Raw genomic sequence first — 22,400 nt, 5'->3', positions numbered from 1 at the left:
AGTAACTTAATTAAGTGATAACACTATGCATTAAATTGAGGGTTTTAAAATCAATTAAAAGGATTAATTATTCATTTTCCATGCCTTGAGTGCTTGTACAAGCTAGCTAGGATGGGAGTAGGAGAAGATGCTTGATTGTGATCTTGCATAGTTAGTTTTCTTGTCTATACGAAAGGATTACTGATGCCACATAGAGTCACTCGAGGGTTGGGGTCCAAAAAGACTGTTAGGGTAACCTTAGATTTGTCTCATATGATGACACCTCCTCATATGCATCTTAGGTTTCCTATTTATATTTATATTTAGTCTTTTTCTTTTCGATTGCCTATGGGATCGTCTTTTGTATGAGTAGTACAACTTGTTGTAGAAAGATTTTAGGATCCTTTCCTAGGATGTGTGTTGTTTGTTCTGTGGTTTTATTACCTTTGTGTGGATCATACATTATCTCCCCTACACAGTGGGAGTGGGATCCTGACTAGGTGAGCATGCAGTTGGGAGGTAGTGACTTCTTACCATTTGGATCCCCTACAGTTTGGCAATATTTAATGTTCGTTGATGCATTTGTACCATTATCATTCTTATTCTTATGTTGGAGATTATGTTCATTTGATGTATCTACATTTCATGTACCTTATATCCCGAGATCCTACGAGATAATGTATTGCTTATTGATGTACTTGTATTTTTTATTGCATAACCTAAAACATGTGCAGAGGATGTGGTTATTTGGATATATGCTTCATTGTATCAATTGTACTTGTGTATTTACTTATGAGATTGTTTTTTTGTTATTCATTCATGCTTATGGACTTTATATTTAAGAATAAAAATAATTAATAAAACTTTCTTAAATGTGATTTAATGTAAAGGAGGGTGAAAGCACAAACCTGTGTCACCGTTTGTGATATCTGGGGGAGGTTATGGCCTAAATAGTTCTGGCTATAACAGTTATGGCCAAACATGTTCACCTTCGATGTGGCATGGAGGATTACGACCAAAACCCTTCTAGCTGAAAGACTTCTGGCTGTAACCCTCATGCTTTACATTAAATAAAATAGCCAAAAAGTGATTGACAATAGTTTTATAAAGCATGAGGAATGGAAACTATATTTGTAATTCCTGATGTGTATTTGATGTGTACATGTCTATTGCTTCTACATTGTTATCTTATGGCATGAGCCCACAATAGTGGGTGCCACTTTTGTGGCACAAACAAAATTAACAATGGTGGAAAAAAATGACTTTCAATTGTTCACACAAACTCTATGTGTTTGCATGAACACATAAATTATGTTCATGCAAACATTATTTCATTATGTGTTCATGCAAACATAATTATATGTGTTCACACAAACATATAATGCAATAGTGTTTGCACAAACATTCAAAATCTACAATTTTTATTTTTATTTGTGCTTTTTCAATTTCATTTTCACTTTTATAGTGATCAGAAAAGCACTCTAGGGGTTGGAGTGAGCATGTTGTGGGTGCGAGCGAGCTACGCTTTTTCATCAATTTTTTGGTCGTTGCACTATTTCAAGTATGTTTATATGTGATTATTTGAATATTTTTAATTTTTAAAAAATTTTCAATAAATATTTTAGTGTTAATTTAATATTTTTATTGCTTATTAATGTTAGTTAATTAATTTTTTCTTAATAATTAATTTTTATTGGTTAATTATTTGTTAGTGTTATTAGAAAAACATTAGAAACACATTAGAAAATATTTTAAAAACATTAGTATAGAATATTAGACATATATTAGTATAACATTAGGAAAAAAAATTAGGGAAAAACTAGTATAACATTAGAAAACACAAAATAATAATAAAAAGTCATTACAAAACATTAGGGAAACATTGGTAAAATATTAAAAAAAAATATTAGTATAACATTAGGAAAAAAAAAAGATTTTTTTTGAGCGGTAAGGGTCAATAGGTTTCTCAGGAACTCCAAAACTAATTAGTTCCTCAGGACACCAATTGGGGACTTAATCACATATTCCAAACATTATTTATTTATCTTGCATACTCTCTATGAATTTATGATACTTCATCATTTTCCTCTTATTTTCTCCAATTTCTCTCTTATGAGGAGATGGTGAGCTTGTTTCCACATCATTCAAAATAATGCATTTTTCATTTTTTCTCTCCTCATGCTCATTCTGAGCTCCTCACTTTGTTTTTAGCTCTCCTCAACAAGTGTTAAATTTTCCTCTCCTCACTCTTTCTATCTCTTTCTCTCTCTAGGCACTCTTTCTAGATCTTTACTAAATTTAACACTCATACTTTTGGGGTAGAATGCTTTCAAGACTGATAAATGGTATGCGACTGTATCCATTTGGAATGAATTGCCCAAATAGCACAAGTGATTAGTTGTCCAAGAAGTTCCATGAGTGTCATCTCTTTCAAATCCTAATATAAGTTCTATCTTACACAAAGATCTAGCTTGGGACCAGGTCATCTAGCCCCACCCAAACCAATTATTCCACTCTTCACACTTACCCAATTAATCATATGTATTTTTGTTCACTATCTCATAGTTTCCCTCATGAACTTTGAATCATTTAATAAGGACCTAGTATTGTATCACCTAGAATCTATGGAATTCATTTTTTCCCTCTGATCCCATGAAGGCCAATATTTTTTTGATTGTGGAAGTGTTTCTTGAATACTCATGGGGGAGGAGAGGTTCTACTTGGAATTGCTCATGTTCTATTGGAAGACTATGTACATAACCTCTTGCTCTTCTAGAAGCTAAAAAGTACTTGGAGTCCACCAACTTTGGTTCAACACCATTGAATTATTTGGAAATTTTCTTCCATAAATTGTTCAAAACCTCTTATCATCTCAAGTAGTTAAATCCTTTGAAATATGAGCATGTTCAGTCAAACCTCAAGTGCTTGTGACACATGAACTTGGCATTTAAATCAATCTACATGTCTGTTGGTTTTTGTCCACCAACTAAATTAAGGACAACTCTATTCTTTTCACATATTTCAACAGATGTACACTTGATGTGCATGCCTTATATGTACATCCTAAATGCACTTTTTAGTTGGCCTTGATATAGGAGTTTTTGAAGAACTAGACCTATTAAACACTCAAGTTCACTTTCTCTCTCCTTGCTATCTCTTTCTCTCTTTTTGTCAATCTTTTTATGTCTCAAATCATACACATAATTTCTCTCGAGCCTCATAGTCTCTTTCCTCACAAAACTCTCTATTTCCCATGTATGATATAGATGTGTAGATTAGATGATGTATGATTTCTATATTTTAAATATAAATTTATGTATTAGACTAGTGTAAATTTAACAATTTCTCTAGCTCGATCATCGTAGCTTTTTGCACATGAATATATATGGTATTTACAATATATATTAGCCTGATCATTGTAGATATGACTTCACATGATCAACCTAGTCATCAGCCTAAGGGTGATGAGGCTCTTGTTGTGACTCCTACAAGTGTGGCTCATGGTGTGGCTTGTGGTGTGGCTCGTGGATCATGTTGTGGCTCCTAGTGCAGGTCCTATTGTGGCTCCTAGTGTAGGTCCTATTGTAGCACCTCCACAGATTGATATTGATGCACTATTTTCATTTGCAAAGCAAGAGGTTACTAGATTAGAGTAGTCTATACTCTCCTTGGATGATGGTGTATATAGAGACATCTGTGTGACCATTTATAGGAGATTACATGATTTGATTGCTAGATTTAGAGCACATCATTCCTTTACCCCTAATGTATTAGTTGTCATATCTATGAAGTTTAGAGTTGAGATTTCAAGAGATGCATCTTTTGAGGACATCATGAGGGTGGCCCCAAAAGATGTCATCAAATAAGATTTTTTTCCATCATATGAGGGTACCCAGGGTAGGGTGAGGGGCTATTGAGTGACATGTTGTATAGATCTCATTGGCTCTAGTATGATCCATCCTTGTTTCTTAGTCATGCATGGTATTTAGCCTAATAACGATTAGATTCCTCTCTTTTTGCACAATAGTTGTATGCTGAGTTTTGCGAGGGGTTCAACGTCAACTACTTAGATATTCTAGATTACTACAGATAGGGGCATGGTCGAATCATAGATTGTGACCAGTATTGTAGTGTAGAGTGTCTATCACCTACAAATGTCAAAAAATTCGTTCGAAAAAGACTTCCTCCAGTGACTCCAACACTAGCTCCTATTGTCAATAGAGTACTGATAACTTCTCAGAGGGGAGCAATTGACAGTATTGGACACATTGCATCTGCAGCTACCAATATCACATCTGACTCTCTTGGTCAGTATATTCACACTCGACGGAGTCATCTAGGTCAAGCATCTTTAGTGGCATTGACTAGCACTTTAGGCACCTCCCCTGATGAGGTATATAGAGTTGTTGGACTATCATTACCATGTAATGTTTGTGCTCTTTCTGGATAGCACACACATATGGATCTAGCATTATATTTTTTGGAGGACTTGTTATAGAGTATCAAGTATATTTCTGATGTATAAAGTATACAATTTCACTCAGTGATGGACACTATTAGACTACATTAGGTCCCCACAATTTTGTAGGAACATACCACACCATGGAAATTCACTACACAAAATAGATCACAACATTCTACACAAGGCTCCTAACACTCTACAGATGGCATGAGCATATGAGTTGGAGATGTCAAGATCACAGCTGAGGGCATTGATTATTTTGATGAGCAGTTATGAGGGCTATCTCACATTGATACAAGATGTGGCATGGGATCATCATCATTCCTGGACATGTTATTCCAGAGCATTGATTCTACACCATTACCCATCCAGTTACACACACCATTTCACTCATCATTATTAGCTACATTTGTAGACTTTGGGGTTGGTTTGGGTGCTTCAAGAGATTGTGGTGTTGAGGGTGCTTTAGTAGGTGTTGGAGCTTCAGGATATGTTGTTGGTGTATTAGGATGAGATGTTGACACTAGTAGTAGAGGTGCATCAACAAATGATATGATTGAGTGTGATGATCATCCTCCATCTCTTGAGACCCAAATACATATATAATATTTTTAAATTTAAATATATGATTTAAAAATAGTTCAGATAGATATCAAAAAATTATAATATATAATATAAATTAAATAAACTTTGCAAACACAAGTCATCGAGCACATTATTACATCTAGTGTTGGGACAGGGCATGTACGTCAAAGAAAGGATTCTATTGAGACACCCAATAGTGCTTAGGTACAAGTTTTAAATAGTTTGTAAAGCTATTTATGTTTCAAATTATATGCACTTGTATTCATGTACACATGTATATACATGTTTAGATAGATCTAATGCATATATATTTGTAGGGCTCAGTTGTTGCACCTCAACCACAAGATGTACATGAGACTTGATCAGAGGGTCATTCTATTCATATGCATCTTGAGGGGTCCCTCTAGTAGTACTAGATATATGTATATTTTGATACATTTATATATTCAAGAATTTGTATACATGTTTATCTATTCTAAAGACTTGCATACATATATTTTAGTACTTGGATTACATATTTATTTGAGAAGTAAATGTACATGTATTTCATTATTTATTTTATATTTACATGTTTATTTGAGACTTACATGTATTTGTTGTTCACACTTGTATACATGCATTTCAGTGTATATATTAGATCTAAATGTTCATTCTTGAGACATAATTGTATATTTTTGTATTTTAGTAGATTACAAATATTTATGTGAGCTTACATTTTAATCTTTATATGTAAATTTTGTAAATGCATGTTTAAAAGAAATATATATAGTAATTAATTAAATTTATGTAATTTATATATGAACTAAATTGTGTGTGTGTGTGTGTGTGTGTGTGTGAGAGAGAGAGAGAGAGAGAGAGAGAAGGGAAGGGGGAGAGAGGGGGGGAGTAGAAGGGAAGAGAGAGTTCACATAATTTTTTTTTTTTGAAATACTATATATCTTAATTTAAATTATTGCACACAATAAATAAATTTGTATACTTGATGAACATGTAAATCAATTTCTACATACAATAAACATATATTTTATCAATTTGAAAATTATTTTGAATTTCAAATATAATTTTAAAAATCCTTGAAACCATGGTGCTCATGTATATCTAGAGCAATAATTAACGAAAATGAAAAGTTAACATTTAAAGATCTTGAAATTTGATTTAAATTAAATTAGACTATCTCAAGGCCCGGTTCAACTATGGTGTTCACTTATAACAACCTGGTGGCAACAACCAAGTCGTTGTATTGTAAAACCTTGTTGTCAGGTTGATAATCAACAAAGCCTAATCCATGTTGGACTATTTTGATTTTCTTGAAATATGTTCCATGTATCACAACATAACCTACACCACAAATTTAAATATTTTAAAATTTGATCGATATAAATTTACCTAGATATATAAATCTATATATGTACATGCACATGTATGTATATAAATTAAGCATGTATACCTATGGGGAACAACATTTCATCACATTCTTCAAAATCATATAACTTTTTCCTCTTTGCAGTACATTGCAATAAATAATTATTAACACCTTCATGATTTCTAGGCTTAGCAATCACTGCAAAGACATCTCTAGTAGAACAAGTATGCAAATGTACATTTTATAAGATAGCTCATTGACAATTAAATAGCAAGTTGAGATTAATTAGCAAGTTGAGATTAATTTTTATGATACTTACTCACTTTTACCAATCCAGAGATATGATCATAATCAATGAAAATCAATGGAATATCATCAAAATTTTCATCTTCATCTTTATCAGTTGATGAAGTGGTACCAAAATCCATGCACCTATATATCCACATGTTTGATTGATACATTGTTGATAGTCTTCATCAATGCAAGTGTCACAAAAACATGAGTATTCTCTTGTCTTCAATGTCTAATTGTGATTATTTGTACTCATGACCAAATGTAACGAACGTGTCTTTTTAATCCTCTTATAACCATGCATGCATTTTTCTATTAACACCTGAAAGTTCATTAAAAAAATAAAACTTCAAGGAATCAAGATAAAAATTAAAAATTAAATTTTAAAACTTAATTACATATAATTTAAACAAATGTACATATCCATACCTATTATCTCCAAAAAGACTCTATATGGTACCTGTCGACTTGTTCTTGATGATGTTCCAACCTCATCTGATGCAAAATGTGTCTTACACCATTCAACAACATCATGTGCATTATTTATACGAACTCCCTTATAATTCATTTGATACTTTTGCAGAGCACATTTGATGCAAGCTCTAGCACCATCATGTTCACCTTTTCCATGCCCACTCTCAAAGAAACTCCATATGTATTTTATATTTTCATTGCGATGATATCTACATAATGCGTAAAATGGTCTAAGATGATTTGAATTGTGTGGCACATCCATCAGACCAAGCATAATATTTATCAATATTTATGTCTCTTTCTTTCAAATAAGAAAAAAACTTATTGAAGCATAGTGAATTTCATGTTCTTTATCATCACTTATATAAAAGTGATATTTCTTTTTAATGACTTGTGCTTCAAGTGTACTCTGAACACCATCCAAATCTAATTGTGCATGTCTATAACAAACATGTACCAGCATAGTGACTTGCTTAGAAAAAAATATGATTGAATTGTTTTTTGATGAACAAAAGAATAGTTTTTTGTAAAATCAATGATTGATAGAATAGTTCCAAGCAGGAAATTATCTCTCAAAGTTTGAAATTGTTGTGCTTGCCACTTTGCAAAAAATGTGTGAAGAATATAAGGTTGAATCAAATTCTTAAATGTGTCCTTAAATGCTACAATAGGTAACTCCTCTTCAACATATTCTAACATATTTGTCTCTTTCCCCAACTTTTTTTTGTTCTTTACATACTTGTAACTTTTGCAATTCACCTTTTTTGTTACATCAATATTTTTAATTTTCAAACAAAAAGAGCCAATTCACCACAGATTTCACATATTCCTTTTATGCAATTTATTTGACCAACTGGATCATTTATTTTGTCATATAAAATGGATAATATAAACTCACTTCGCCTACTAGAAGGAGCAACACGAAAACCATATGTGTCTTCTACAAACTTTCAAAATACCTGATAGTGGAGATTAAATTTAATATGATAATGACAACAAAAAGTTTCAAACACTTTGGTTGACCTCATGAAGTATGGCTTCAACCTTTCAAACAACATTTGTCCAATTTTCATATTAGGATGTTCATTACAAAATGACACATATAACTCATGTTGTTTTATGTCCAACCAATGTTTTGTATGGTGTTCATATTGACCAGATGCAATCCTATGTCTAATAACATCTTTATTATTTGATGAAGGATGAGTGTTATCAATCCAAAATGATATGACTAAATTTTTTATTCCCTCATCAATCCTATCAGAATGAGGTGCTCTACACATAATTTCTCAATTGCCTTTCATAGTACTATCATCCAAAATTAATCTTCTCTTAACATATTCTTTCATTATTTTCCTACTAAAACCCATTTCAGATGAAATTGAAGATATTTATCTATTTTGGGTCATTTTCTTATTTACAATAGACATTAACAACACTTTTCTTGCCATGGACCTATCTTTAGTTCAAGACCACTTCCCTATGTTTTCAAACCTTGTTTAACATTTTCAATCATAACAATTTGCATGTTAGAAAATTTTCTCTTCTTTGATGTTGTGTCTACACCTAACAATTTCAATGTCTCTTGCAACTTCTTTTGTGTAAGCAAAAGTGAAAGCAATTGAGATTGTTCAATTATTTCAATGTTATCAAATTTAGTCATTATTTCTCTTATCATCTTATTCATTGACCTTTTCTTAGATAGAATTAAGAGTTAAACAGTAACTACAAGTGTTCTCAATTATCCACATTTGTTTCAAGCAAATGATCTAAGTTTTTATGAGAAATTTCATTCTTTATAGTTTGAGAAATATTTATGATTTCGTCCATACTAGTAGGAGAACTTGATCTTGACCCTTCTCTTACTTTTGTTACTTGAATTTCTATAGGGAGTAATCTTGAACCTTCTCCAACATTCATTGTTTGAGATTCTATAGGGAGCAATTTTGACCCTTCTCCGACTTTCGTTACTCGAACTTCTGTAGGGAGTGATCTTAAACCTTCTCAACATTCATTGTTTGAGATTTTGTAGGGAGCAATCTTGACCCTTCTCCCATATATACTTCTTCTACTTGTGTTGAGCCTCCTTCAACATTTTCTTCACCTTCACCTTGTTGATTGTCTAGAAAGCATGTATAAATGAATCAAATTAGACAAAAAATAAGATTGATACATAATTAAATTCAAGACCATGAAAATAAATAAATTATATATTTATATATATAATTACATACCTTGTTTATTTCTACGATAAGATTCTAAAGTTTTTTGAAGATTTCTTTGTTTCGCTTCATCGGATATGTTCCTTGCATGTTTTCTTTGTCTTCCTTTCTTGTTTCCCATTAATTATTTCAAAAAATTCTCTTAAACTTATATCTTTTTGTAAAATTCATGAATTCTCCTTCAATATATAGCCCTTATGAAAAAATTTCCATAATATTCTTCCAAAAATTTGTCTTCAACAAAAAGCCTTCGCCTTTGAAAAATCACCTTTGCCTTCAAAAATTTGCATTTGCCTTATAAAATTCACCTTCACCTTCAAACATTTGTCTCAAATTTGAAAAAAAAAATTATTTATTTTTATATGGTTTAATTAGGTGTTTGGGTGAGCATAAAAATATAAAAATCTGGTCGTCAGATTTTTTGATAGATATGTTTGCACGAAAATTTAATACATGTTTATACGAACATGTTTTAAAAAAAATGTTCTTTTTCAAACAAAAAATTAAAAAATGGCCTTTTGACCCTCAAAACTGGGATCAAATGAGCTCCTACTGTAAATCTAAAAATTTCAAATTGTGCTGCTCAAAGCAAGCTTTGTAATAAGATTCAAACAACAAGACTTATCAACTATAACTTAGACAACAAGTTGAACAACGAAAAAAAAAAAAAAAACTTTAGAAAATGAAATTGAGTTCATAACACTTGGTATTTCAGACTCTTTCATTGTGATTGTATATTTTATCTTTGTTATCCCTTATCCTACTTGGAGTTGTTCTTGATTAAGTTAGTATGAAAGACTCAATTACTTATGCACTTGGTAATGTGTAATTGATTAGTAGTTGATGTCTAGACTTTTATGTGTTAATTGTGAATTTCTTAATATATGGTGTGACTGTTGGAATAAAAATATGAAATTAGTAACTAGTTCATAGTAGTTATCATTTACATTAAAATGCATCATGCAAAATTAAAATAATACATTACTTATTTTGAGTTATGCATTTATAGTGTTGGGTGTGTGTCTTATCCTAGTAGGTCCATTGGGCCAAGGACTTAACTCCCCAATTGGATTATGTATTACTTTCGTAAGAGAACCATTTGGCATATGGTATACTAGTAACATTTTATGAAATGGAGCTAGAAATATTGTTTTAGATGCACCATGTATATGTTCATGTATTAACAAACTCAAACATTATAATAAATGCATGGAATGATTGGTAGTAACTAGGGATCATAAATGCATGGAATGACATGAAAGATATTACTAACACTTATTGATGATATGCCTATTCATTTTATTTAAAAATCATTCTCTAATGCATCCTATATACTAAACCCTTGGATGTCATGAAGCAGTTACTCCCTAGAGTGTGGCTACCACTAGTCACCTTGTTATGTGAAAACATGTTCTTATAGAGATTTATTATTTATTATTTATGATTTGTTCATCTTGTGAGTGGGCTAGCATTGAATTTTTAAACTTTCTTATGCCTGGATTAGTCACCTTACTCTATTTTCGCTATTTATTTTGTGGCATTGTTCACACTTGATTTGTTGTTGAAAATCATTGATGTTCTTTTTATTTACCATTTAACTTGATATTCACCCACTTGGGTTTTCCTTTGAGTTCTATGGTGACTATCAATTGTTTGATATTGTTGGCCATGTTATGTGAGAAGTATTATTTTGTAATAACCTCTCTAATATGAAATGCAATATTGAATCATAATAATAAATACCCCTATTCAAAATAGTGATGTAATTGATTAAAGAATAGAATGATTAGTTGATAATAATTTATGTCTCAATAAAATATCAATTAAATAGTTAAATAAATAATATTAATAAAATTGAATAGTTATAAATAAATCTAAAATCAATCAATTTTAATATAGCTAAGTATTATACTATTACTAAAATACTAAGAGCGACATTATAAAAAAACATACTTCTAAAAGAGGAGCCCCTTTTGATGAGTCACAACCCCTAAATTGAGAGGCAACATCTATACAACAAAAAATTTGCACCCAATCTGACAATTTATAAAATTTATTAATTAATTTTAAAACCACAAGACCATTGATTTGTGACTTTAAATTAATTAATTAATTATATAAACTATCAAATTTGGTGCATATGTTCAGCTATTTATCCAAGGGCAAATTGAGAGGTGTATAAACCTACATCACCAAAGATAAGAATCAGGGTATGAAAACCAAGAGATAGTGCAAAACCCAAATAAGGAAACAAGGAAGCCTCATTAAATGTGGAAAGTTGACAAAATAATAGATGGGTATTTGGAATCAAAAATCTTTATATTGATTACACTAAAACTAACAAAGAAAATCCACTACTCACTAGTAGAGAAGGAATTACATATAAGATATTTTTAAAAAATGAGGATTAGCTAAATCTGCACCAAAACCATTGAATAAAGGCAAGGAGTTGCATCATTTAAAGAAAGGAAAGATATTAATAAAGACAATAAAATACCACGTGGATGATAGCCAAAAAGGTTTCAAAGAATTATAAGAGCATAAAGTATGTAAGAGCCTCTCCTTTAGGAAAGTCAAGGTACAAATTCATAAAGAAAGATATGTATATTATTTCATTTTTATGATATTTTATTTTATGGAAACATTATTCATATATATTTATTTGAATATCTAATATTGTTATACATGTTATAAAATTTATAATTGTTATTTCATTTTTAAATGAATTAAAGAATCACATTTCTATATAAATTGGACACTTGTGTTATTTTCAATATATATATATATATATATATATATATATATATATATATATATATATATATATATATATATATATATATATATATAAGATGATATCATTTCTATAATATTGGTATGAGAGATTAATGTAATCTTTATTTGACCAATATGTAGAGATTGATACAATAATGTCAGTATGTGAGACTAATGATCTCCATCTGATAGACATGCTTGAATGTTGGTATGTGAGATTAATAATCTTCATCTGACCGATATGCCTCAGAGTGTCATCATCTCTATATAATGGCAGTATGTGAGATTGATATGATCTCCATATGACCAACATGCCTGAGATTGATGTGCCAAAATATGATGATGATGTCAACATATGCATATGTAATTGGCCTTGGATAGAGGATGTCCCATCCAAGAAAAATCTTAAGGGTTGCACTTCAAGGAAGATGGTGGAATAATTAAGGGTTAGGAAACTTGATCTGAAAATGTCTTTAAGGTTTGGGTTTAAGATAGAGGGTAGAATAGTGTAGTTAGATTTATTATTGTTTAAGTTCTAACATTTATTTTTCAAGTATTACTCATCCCAAGATAACCCTAATACTGGGGACATTACATGCTTCTATCATGTTCATCAAAGACCTCTAATAGTACAAGTAAGGGAGGACACTATGAGATTGTATTTTGATTGCATGTAGAAAGGAAAGTAATTTGGATCACATAGGTTGCATGAGTGCAACATTAACTATGATTGGGTGAATGTTGAATTAACTAGGATTGCATAGGATTCTGAACTTATTATTCAAATGTAACATGAATTTCAGATGTCTTTTATGATTCTCATTGAGTACAAATCTAAGCCTATTTAAGAAATTGTTAAAGGAAGAATAATTGATCAATGTGGTTTTCGGTATATGCTTAAACTAGAATAATATTGCTCTTAGTAATTGAGTGTGTATACTTAGTAAGTTGTATTAATTTCCTATCTGACCCTTTTGAATATATTGTGGATATTACTTTTGACTTTAAAGTATCTTAGTGGTGATAATCAGCTCCCAAGAGTAAGCCTATATTAAGGGGGGAGGATGTAATACCCCTCCTTTACTATCATTGTATATTTCATCATTAAAGTTCTATATGACTCTTCTGTGGACATGTTAGCCTTTAACTAATATTTGAAATATGATAATTTGACATATAGGGTAATTGATTATACTATATAATAATGGTTACTTACATGCAATGATGATACTTTCACATGTCTATATGATGATTATGATTACCTTCCTAATGATGATGCTTTAATTACTCTTAGTTGGTAAATGTAATTACTTCCATAATGATGTCATATGATATGCCTTCAATTGATGATGATGAGTTGTTTATATTATAATATAACAATACTTATACATGTGATTTATTGATTATACTTACCTCGTACGTGCATGTGTATGGTGTGTGTCTATTTTATATTTCTATTTGATGTGTCTGATGTGGTTGAGGGAGGCAATCATAATCACTTGTGAGTCGGGATCTACACGATGTACCACTCCCTATCATTTCATATTTAGCTTAGATATATATGCACATCTGCATTCTCGAATTTTATGCAGGTTGTAGGTACCAAGCATCAACTTCTCTAAATTGCTAAGATGAGTGTGCCCTATTACAACAAATCATTAGTAATAATGGGGAGATAATGTTCAGGTTCAATCCCAACCAAAGCCTAATTACTTGTCCTAACAAAGAGGACATTTATCTACATGCCTACCCTTTTGTAACTCGTGAGTTTTTCTTTGTGTGTGTTGTTTGAATTTGACTTTGACTTTGATCAATTTTTCTTATGTTATTTTTATGTGGGTTTGACTATGTGAGTTGTTAGATGAATGGTTTGATTATGGTGTTTGAATTAATCTTATGATATTCTATTTATTAAATATAATTATATATATATATGATGATATTTAATTAATTAGAAATTAAGTAAATACATACTTTTAAAATTAATTTAAAAGTCTAAATTAAGAAATTAGATAAAGAGAATTAAAATATTAAAGAGTTAATATTGATTTATTATAATTATTTAATCAATAATAATTAAATTAGAGTTACATTTAAATAATAGGATTTAATTACAATTATTTATTAAAATAATCAATTATGAGTCTAAATGTGTCATGCAAAATAAATAAAGTGGAAAGAAGAAGGAAATAATATTTTTAAATTAAAAGTGCATGAAAATATTTTTAAAATTAAGTGATTGAATATTTGATTAAAAAGTAAGTGGTTTTTTAATAAATTAGAAATTAAGAAACCCTAGTTAGGGTTAGTGCTCTTTATTAGAGGTTTTTTGGTCATTTTGGAGATAGATTGGTTTTGGAAGAGCAATTGGATGCAAAGTTAGAATTAATAGGTTTACACAGAGGCTCATGGTGATTTAACATTGAAGTTAAAGAGTAAATTCAAAGCTTAAGAGTATTTTGGATCGCATGTTTTGGGCTTGTGTTATCTTAGAAATTCTATTGGTAGATTTGAGGTATGGTTCAAGAACCTTGTAAAACTTTATTTCAAAACAATTGTCTTCTTTGTGTCTATGAGGTTGTGTTGTAGCAATTGTTAAAATTTATGAATGAGTTTTATTTGTAAAACTTAAAAAAGAAATTACTTATGGGTTTTATATATATATATATATATATATATATATATATATATATATATATATATATATATATATATATATATATATATATATATATATATATATATATATATATATATATATATATATATATATATATATATATATAAGGCCAAACCATTAATTTATATATTTATAATTTAAAAATTGAAAATACAGAATCCTCTGTTCAAACAGGCACTAGTGGGAAAGAATGGGGAAGAAAACCTCTAGTCTTGCCTGGGACCGTAGTCCTATATTTTTACATAAATTAAAGGGGCATACGCCAGTTTACAAAGTTTCAACCTCAGTAATCTTTATATCTGTAATACAAATAAGTTTGATACATTTAATTTATCATTGGCTATCTATCATTTTGAAATTTAATGATAGATAGATTACATGATGAATATTTGGCTTCATTTTCTTTTAGAGAGGAATCACTTTGGGGAAAGTACATCAATTCCCATATAAATATCAGTAGGAGAAATCAATTCTTGTAAGAGTTTTGATAATTGGTACTTCATTATTTCCATGTCAGTCACCTGCATATCTGAAGGGAAAAAAAAGCTATGCTAAAAAGAACCAGATAGGACATACAAAAACATGTGCACAAATACCAAATCCAATTTGAAGTTTTATACAACTTCCTTGTTTTACCATTTTTGTTTTTCCAAACCAATCCTTGGCTACAAATCTACCTTTTTGGTTAAAAATGGACATAAAACAATTTTCAAAAACATGTTATCATTATATAGTTATATAACTTTACATATGGTGTTTGCATAGATCATAATATATTAATTTAAGTCGATAGTGGTTACTGATAAAAGTTAGAGTTTTCTTCTCCCTAAATACAAAATGGGAGGGCATATAAACTGAAAAAAGGTATAATAACTTAAAACATAGCCTAAAGCCTTAGCTCCTAGTCAAAAATCTAGTTATGATAGAGGGCTGACTACTCTGAATCTTCCTCAAGCTCCTCTCGCAGTTCCTGGACTACTTCTTCCATTGCTTCATCCTCCAAAACCTCATCCTCACTTATATAATCTTCTACTCAGTTAGGATTGGAGGGGTCAAAGACCCCATTGTAATGAGCCAAGAAGCTCAGATTTCTTTCAAAGATGGGATGGGTGGCCCATAAACCTTTTGCATCCTCTGTGAAGATGGTTAGATATGTAGGCATCTCTGCTCCTCTGATGTAGAGAATTCCATAGTTAGTAGCTAATGGGATAGTTAAATTTCTCCTAATATTCCATATCACCTCATCAAGACCAAGTTGAATGCTTGGAATGAAAATTTTGGCACAAAGCTTCACAATTGTATCATTGTCACTATAAACATGGCGAGCTATGGTTGCAAACATTGCCACTATGTCACAATTTGATCTCCATTGGTTTGAACAATTGATGTATTAATCACCCAGAACCCTCATGACTGCTCTTATTATAACCTTATTATTTTTATTCAGCATCAACCTTAACCACTTAACCTTGGTTGGTTCATAGTAGGCCATCAGCCTCGATTTGTGGCATAGTTTAATGGGTGTATCCATCACTTACTAATCTTGGAGACATTTTTGTAGGAAATGACCCTGGTCTATGGGTTTATCACTCTTGGGTGTTGTTAGTCAACAAAGTTACTCGATAAGATTGTAAGTTCATGTGATAATCACTTCACATAGGAGGCTGCAAGAGGAATAATCTAACAGATCTAAAAAGATTCAAATTGGGATAGAGCGGAAGGTAGTGACAGTGATAGGATGTGAAAAATTTGTCGAGTCAAATCAAGTGAGATTCCTATGAGTCTAGCAATATCTTTGCAGTATTTCAAGACCATCGACACCTTTGTTGGCTAGCTCATCAGCTAGGGTATTGCCTTCCCTATAAATGTGGTTGACAGTTACATTTCCAAGTTTCCTAATAACGTTGAGGGCATGATTAAGGAAACTAGTCAGTTTCCAATTAGGAGTAGTTTTATTTTGCAAGCCATTGATGATGATTGAAGAATCTCCTTCTATGACCACTTTTTTGAAATTGAATTGGGTGCATAGCCAAAGACCTTCCACCAAGGCTTTGGATTCTGCAACATTGTTTGTGGTTGGCTCTATATGCAATGATCTTTCTACTAATGATTTTCCTAAATTTTCCTTAATGCAACATCTCATCTCTACCGGGCTTGGGTTGCCTCTAGAAGCCCCATGAAAATTGAGTTTGACCCATCTAGCTTCTGAAGGGGTCCAGACACAATTTTTCCTTAAGGATTAACTTGAGCTTTCTCCTTTACCAATGAAGGGAGGATTTCTAAGTCTAATCCATCTATTTCTCATAGAACTATCCCATGAAGTCATTTTATCATTAGTCTAATTTGATTTAGTATTCAAGGTTTCAATTATCAATGCTTCTACTATAAGTATAACTTGATCAATAGACATTTCTTGACTTTTAAAGATACATCTATTTATCTCCTTCCATATTTCCCATATGACGATTGATGGTGAGATAATCCATAGTTTTTTAAAAATATTATTGAAGTGGAACCTTGGCCAAGCTAAGAGGTGTTTTAAAATTGATTCATGTGAAACAATGGAAATGCCCATCCTTTTATAAAATCAAGCCCAAATTGTGTGGGAGAAATTGCAGTGTAAAAGGATATGGTTTGGGTCTTATTCTACCTCCTTGCATAAGGGGCATCTTGATGGGCCTTTAGATCCCATTCTTTTGAATTTATCTATAGTTAGAATTCTTTTCTATAAGGCTAACCAAGAGAAGGTTCCTTCTTTTGGTAGGCATAACGAGTTCCAACAAAGATTTGTTGGTAGTAGTTTCAAAGTACATGACTTAGGATTGGATACGTAATTGTAACCATCTTTAGAATTATATTCTCCAGTCTAAGATCTAGTCCATACAAGTTTGTCCCTAGACAAAGAAAGGGTGAAGGATCTAGAGGCTAGGGTTGATTCTAAGATAGATAGTTCTTTTGTGGGAATGTCAAATTTTCTAAGGCTTTTCCATCTCCATCGTTTAGTTTTAGATGCATCCTCTTCCTAGTAATCTACTAAGAGGGTTCCTAATGCCTGAATTAAAATAGTTGTAGCCTTGGATAACCTCTAGATTTTACATACAGGTGAGAATCCTTCCCAAGAATCTATCCAAAATCTAACTTCCCTTGTTGGAAATATAAGAGGAGTAACTGAGAGGGGAGGGGTGAATCAGTTACTACAAAAATAAATCCTAGATCTGTTAGATGTCAGTATTAAATGCAAATAGATAACCGAATACTGTTGAAGCTTAGTAAACACATACAAAATGTTGTAACTCGGTAAGGATTGAATTAGCTCAGTAAATGCTTAACATATAAACATTTAGATGTTGTCTATGATTAAAAATACTTTAACTAAGTTGTAAACACATAACAGAAAATAGCACAAACACATTTGACACCAGGATTTAACTTGGAAACCCAATTTGGGGAAAACTACCAATTGCAACTAGTTACTATTTTTCACTATTTTGAAGTGAGCCTTGTTAGGAGCCAACCCTGTTAAAGGTTACAAAACAAACTATTAGGTGTGACCCTAATAGTGGAAACCCAATTTGGGAAAAACCACCAATTGTAACTACTTACTATTTTTCACTATTTTGAAGTGAGCCCTGTTAGAAGCCAACCCTGTTAAAGGTTACAAAACACACTGTTAGGTGTGAGCCCTATGAAAGGATTTAATCACCTTGTTAGGAGTGGCCTTGCTAGAGGTCTTGAGAACAATTCAATGGAATTGCCACCTTGTTAGAGGATTTGCAAATAGTTGTTGAGCCAAATCTATTAGGAGATTTAGATCATTGCTACAATGGTTAGAGAGTAACAATGAGATGACCTAATTAGAATGCAACTGATTTGCTGATTATAGATCTCTATTCTGGCTTGTACTTGATCCTTGATCGAATATATCTTTGCTACTGCATAAGGATATTCTACTCATCCTTCAAATTTTCTTCCTCTTCTCATCATTAAATCTTCAATAAAATCTTCATCACTTTTTACTTTGAAATCACAACTTGACCTAATACTTTATCTTTCACTCTATCAAGTTGGCTCAAATAAAACTTAGAATAATCAGTATTCATCACCTTAGTTGGCTAGGATCAATAGATAAATCAATTGAGCTTAATACAACAAAATGGGAAAATCCTTCATTAGTCGACCCAGCTTGGTAGAAACTAACTCAGAAACGATTTCCTTTGTTAACCAACAGAAGCTTGATTAATACTACAATCTTATGAAAATCCTTTGGCAACCGAGTGAGCTCAGTTAATGCTAGTTCCATCCAACTTTCCTTTCTTACCCAAGTGAGCTCGGTTAACACTCGCTTTCTGCAACTTTTCCTTTGATGCCCGAGTGAACTCGATAGATATTGCCTTCTGAACTAGGCAAACACAAGAATGCTCAGTAGACGCTAAGAACTATCTTCACTACCTGAGTGAGCTTGACATATACTAACTGATAATGATATGACATTTGTGTAACATCAAAGACAACACACAATTAATCAATTTTATCCAACATCCCTGTCATTTTCTACTTTTCATGTTACTTTGTTGAATATAATATGTCGGCATTTAAACACAAAATTCTAGATCCCTAATCCTTGAGGGGGGATTGGTTCTGAGGATGCTAAGGGGATCTTTGGAGGTCAGATATTTATCTGAAAGAGTCTTGACCCAAGATAGTTCTAGATTATGAATCATTCTCCATATTAGTTTTGCTCCTAGGGCCTATGCTTGGAGCTTTATATTTCTAACACCAAAACCACCTTCCTCCTTAGTTTGACAGATATTGTTCCACACCATTAAGTTGAATTTATTTTTGTTATATGCTTCTTTCCAAAAAAAATCTTTAAGGATTTTATTCAATAAGGGGGGGGGGGGGGGGGGTGTTGCAAAGATTGTTGGTAGATTTGCATACTAGTTAAGACTGATTTAAGCATAGTTATTCTCCCTACTAAAGAGAGTCATTTCCCTTTCCATGACTGGATTTTTATTTTTATTTTTTTTTCCAATAGGAGTTCCCAGAGTTTAGCTGGTTTAGAGAAGTCATTTAATTGGAATCCTAAATACCTACAAGGTAGGGATCCTATGATAATGTCAAGGGTCAAGCTTATCTTCTTTTGAGTTTCTTACTTTGTATTGAAGAAGAAACTTTCTAATTTTCCTCTATTAATTTCTTGACTAGATACCTTCATATAGTCTATTAGTGTGGTATTTAGCATATTAGCTTCCTTTACACTAGTTTCTCCATAAAGTAAGGTATCATCTACAAATTTTTGGTGGGTTTCAAGTTTAGTATTATTGGAAATCTTAAGACCTTTAAGGGATGATTCTACCTTTTTTTGTTTGAGGTATTTGCCCAAAGCTTTTGAGAGAAAAATAAAGAGGAAGTGGGAGATAGGGTCTCCTTGCCTAATCCCTCTAGAGGGGGAAAATAATCATTCTGAAGTACTAAGAATTTTGGTGTAGATATACATTTAAAAATTAAATTAATCCAAGCTTTTGCAAAGCCAAAAGCCTGCAAGCATTTACACAAGAATCTCCAGTTTAATTTGTTCCAAGCCTTACTAATATCTAGTTTAATTAGCATTCTTGGATTATTAATTAAATTCAGCGAATGTATTATTTCCTAAGAAATAATCATACCATCATAGATTGATCTTCCTTGGACAAACCCAAACTATTCTTCACTAATTAAAAGTGGAAGAAATTGTTAGAGCCTTGATGCCAAAGTCTTGGTTAAGAGTTTGTAGAAAGTATTGCAAAGGGCAATAGGTCTAAAATCTTTAAAACCTATACATTGGTCCGTTTTAGGGATGAGCACTAAGAAAGTGTGGTTAATTTCTTTGAGGATACCTCTAGAGTTTCTCATACTCTCAAGGGCTTCTGTAATTTCTTCACCCATGAAATGCCAACATTTTTGAAAAAAGAAAGTTAGGAAGCCATCTGGCCCTGGGGCTTTCTCTGGATTCATTTTAAAAAGAACCTTTGTTACTTCTTCCTTTGAGAGTTTTGTAATATCCCTTTCCCAAACTTTATAATAACCTCAACTGATTATAACTTTTTCAAACATCAAATTCTTCTCCAGTTCAGTTGTTTGACATTTTGTCAAACACATTGCAAGAAAGCTCTGATACCACTGTAATAACCTGTGCAATTCTGATTTTTATTTTGTGATTGCTAATCTGAGAATTTTGTCAAACACTTTGTACACAAAGGATATATATATTATAGATCTAAATTCTTATTTCTTTCTAAATGCCAAACTTTAATTGATATGCTTGCAAAATTCCAAACAACCAACAACAAATGTTTTTGTATTTTTTGAAACATAGATCATTGACTATAAATGAGGAAATATATATCTACATCAATAAGACATTAGGGCAACAAAATTTTGGGTGATGCGACGTGCTCCCCTACCCACAGGTGGTTAATTATGTGGTGTTCCATGTTCACTAACAGTCATGGCTTTTGGTGCAACGACAAATGGGCCCAACAATTGGTATCAGAGCCTGGTTTTGGCCAGGTCATGGGTTCAAATCTCCTCGGTGCCTTCTCGACCTGCGTAAGCACCTGGTATGCACGTCAAGGGGGAGATTATTGGGTGATGTGACATGCTCCCCTGCCAACAGGTGGTTAATTATGTGGTGTTCCATGTTCACTAACAATCATGGCTTTTGGTGCAACGACAAATGGGCCCAACACAAAATTGATGTAAAACTCTGATATAAATCAAATTACAAATGATTTAGAAATTCTTCACATGCCTTAAATAATTCAAACCTGTCCTCCATGCAATACAAATGAAATAGATAGGAACTTGGAAACCGCTCAAGAAATTTGGATTGCAGTAGCAACAATACTGTAACAATATCCAACTTATTCCTCTAAGTGTACTCCACAATCTAGCCCTAGGCCACAAATTTGGCACAATGAAAAGATTGATTTTTCTTCTCCAATAGATGCAACCCTTTGGAAGATATTTCACCAATATGATCAAATAGAATACTTGTATGATGTCCTCCCAATACCAAATTCACCCAGTATTTCACCAGCTCAAATGGAGGCACACAAAAGAACTCCATTCTCCAATGGAAAATGTTGAAACCCTTGCTCAGAGTTCAAAGAAATAAAATAATAAAATAATGGATATCTAACAATGAAGGTCTTGCCTCTATTTATTCCTTCCTTCACCCTTCTAGAAGGAAATAAAATATTATTTAATTACACTCTCTAGAAGCTTCCCCCTTTCCAATACAATAATTAGTTGTCCTTCTAGAAAATGCACTCTCTAGAAGCTTCCCCCTTTCCAATTATAATAATTAGTTGTGCTTCTAGAAAATTAAATTAATTAAATATAAAGTCACCTTTAGATTTATTTATTTATTGACTTTAATTTAATTTATTTCTCCTTATTTCTCCACTTAGCCTTTAGAGAATGAAAAGCTAAGAGCTCCATTGAGGATCTAAAAGATGGGGCACATTACAGTCCACCCTCCCTAAAATTGCTTGCCCTTAAGCAATCTAAAAACACAATGAACTCCGA

This window comes from Cupressus sempervirens, chromosome 10 (genome assembly GCF_028749045.1).
Source record: "Cupressus sempervirens isolate cs-2001-9-10 chromosome 10, ASM2874904v1, whole genome shotgun sequence".
NCBI lineage: Eukaryota > Viridiplantae > Streptophyta > Pinopsida > Cupressales > Cupressaceae > Cupressus > Cupressus sempervirens.
Note: the sequence above shows the minus strand (reverse complement) of the source record.